Source organism: Salvelinus sp. IW2-2015, unplaced genomic scaffold, assembly GCF_002910315.2.
Source record: "Salvelinus sp. IW2-2015 unplaced genomic scaffold, ASM291031v2 Un_scaffold3247, whole genome shotgun sequence".
Lineage (NCBI taxonomy): Eukaryota > Metazoa > Chordata > Actinopteri > Salmoniformes > Salmonidae > Salvelinus > Salvelinus sp. IW2-2015.
This window is the reverse complement of record NW_019944534.1, coordinates 66,691-69,209: the sequence shown is the minus strand read 5'-3', so window position 1 is coordinate 69,209 and position 2,519 is coordinate 66,691. Positions and strand designations below refer to the sequence as shown.

The 2,519-nt window shown below is 43.3% G+C and overlaps 1 long non-coding RNA gene across 1 annotated transcript; it reads right to left on the bottom strand.

The window, feature by feature from the left end:
- Window positions 1-1,312: 1,312 nt before the first annotated feature.
- LOC139025775 (uncharacterized) lies at window positions 1,313-2,316 on the bottom strand. The gene is made up of 2 exons (XR_011477395.1): window positions 2,173-2,316; window positions 1,313-1,946 (listed from the first exon to the last, which is right to left on the bottom strand). It is a non-coding gene; the product is annotated as an uncharacterized lncRNA (long non-coding RNA).
- Window positions 2,317-2,519: the final 203 nt, after the last annotated feature.

Genomic DNA, 2,519 nt, shown 5'->3' with positions numbered 1-2,519 from the left:
AGTGTCAGGGGAGTCATCTGAAGGTAACCAGTGTCAGGGGAGTCATCTGAAGGTAACCAGTGTCAGGGGAGTCATCTGAAGGTAACCAGTGTCAGTTTAAAAAATGAATGGAAGTATGGAGGTACAGTAGTTTTGTGCCTACCCAAAAAAGGGTGTAAACAATATATACAGTATAGCCTATATATTTCCTGAGCTTTCTTATATCTCCTAGATATAGGACAGACACTTCAGAACCTTATTCCTTATGATACATGTTTGGTCTGTCTTTTTTGCCATTTATTAATATTTTATGCAATGCGTTTCTATGGGCTATAGTAGTAGGTCAAATTCAATATTTTAGGATGTTTTCTTTTTAGGGGGGATAACTAAAAGGGTCCTAAAATTCTAAATCAAATAGCTAAATGATCCATGGTATGACCCAATTAAAACCATTTCATATGTCAACCTCCCCCAACAGCTTAGACTTTTAAGAACTGTCACGGCTGACTAGGTGTGTTGGTAGGAATCAGGTGCAGAGAGCAGAGAGTTCCAGGGGGAAAATGCACTTTATTCCGGCACCGAAAATAGTAATGTGCAAAACACAGGGCTCAAATCACTGACCAACCCAAACACAGGGAAACACGGTCCGGAGCACAACAACACCTACGACACAAACGTGAACACAAAATTAATCCCGCACAACAAAGGGCGGGCTCCACACGCTTACATAGGGAAGCAAATCAAGAAAACACAAATCGGAACAGGTGCAACTAATAAGACAAAACTAACAGAAAAGGGAAAAGGGATCGGTGGCGGCTAGTAGGCCGGTGACGACGACCGCCGAGCACCGCCCAAACGGGGGGGAGCCAACTTCGGCGGGAGTCGTGACAAGAACTAAATTGTTAGTACATGGAACCCAGGTTGCCTGAATCAAGAAAAACTTGATAGCCATAAACATAATAGGGATAGCTATGTATTTTAGAGGAGTTTGTAACAGACATTGAAATGCTTCACTATTTTTGCAGTAGTTCAATGACTGAGTTGAGCTCAAAAGTGAGGGAAAAGGCTTTTGATCATATTCAGAGGCCAACATTGCATTCTGGGATGTGTCCTCTGGTCGGCTTGTTGAAGTCAAGATGGCTGTAAACACCAAACAGAAACTAGAGCATGAAATAGGCCTTAAATCCATGGAATGACCATCTTAAAACAATTCCATGTCAGCTTAGACAAAGAATAACCGTGAATTCATAGAGGCAGGAAGTGGTCACCCCATGACATGTACACACTCCCACATCTTCTATTCCCCAGTCAAGACTCCTCCTCATACAGTGGCTGGGTCCTCCCAAGTCTGACACTTCTAGGAGTTTCTAACACCTGGGTAAACATCACATTTTCACATGAGCAAAACTACACCAGTCAATCTTGTTGTGGAAAGGTTTAAAAGTTTAATTTCATAATAAAACCAGATATTTCTTAATAGTTTAACAGGATGTAGAAGAAACTGGATTAATACTTGTGTTCATTTGTTTTCCCTTTGTGGAGGTGAGGCCAACAACACTCCAACCGTCAGGATTCAGGAAGAGGGTAGAGTCCGCTCCAGTGGGCGTCAACACATTAGTGACTTAAAGGGGAGGGGTCATCCTCTGGAGGGGGCGAGGTCTCATTGACAGTCGCTCACAGACAAACCAACCTGGTCCCTACAGTTAGTTGAGTGCAGGAGACTGAGTTGATAGGGAGTGGGGCGGCAGGAGGCTGCAGTGAAGTCCACAAACACGCTACAGATCAGAGCTGGAAAAGGAGGTGGGGAGGAGATCCAGGAGCTAGATGTTTAAACATGGTCTTGTTGCTTTCCAACAAACAAAGGAAGGGGATAAGGCTTCTCAAGCAGTGCTGAGGAGGTCCTGGATGGCCTTCTGTTGAGTCTCATTCAGCATCGCTACACACTGTGTCCACAGTCCTCCAGATCCCTGGGGGGGTAGAGGAACACAAGAAGCTTTTAGTTGAAGAAACTGCTGACTATTAGACCTAGGACATTTCAATGTGGGACACTGACAAGGTGTTTCAAATGAACCTCTGTTTGGTTCAAGCCAATATTTTCAATATTCCTCATTGCTTTGCTCAATTTGATCGATCAAAAGCAGAAGTTTCTAGATTGAACAAAATCTAACTTCGGCAAGTAGAGCAATTACTCACCTGCACTTGACAGATGACATTTGCCAATCTCTTGCTGCATGCGTCCTCACTCTTGACCGACTCGTTGGCGACCCCTTCAGCGATGATCTGGAATATCTTGGGAAGATTTGCATTGTCTGGTCCGAGGACAATAGGATTGTTGCTGTTGGGAAATACATTATTAACAAAGAGAACAACATCTATACCATAGACATATCAGCTGCAACACTTGGGTCATGTTCATTAGGCGACACAATGGAAAATGTCTAAACGCTTAGCAACTGAAAGCTAAATTTAAAAAATATTATTGGCTTAGTCCAGGTAGTCACTCCTGTATGTCAGTTATCTACCATTCGGAGCCTAATGAA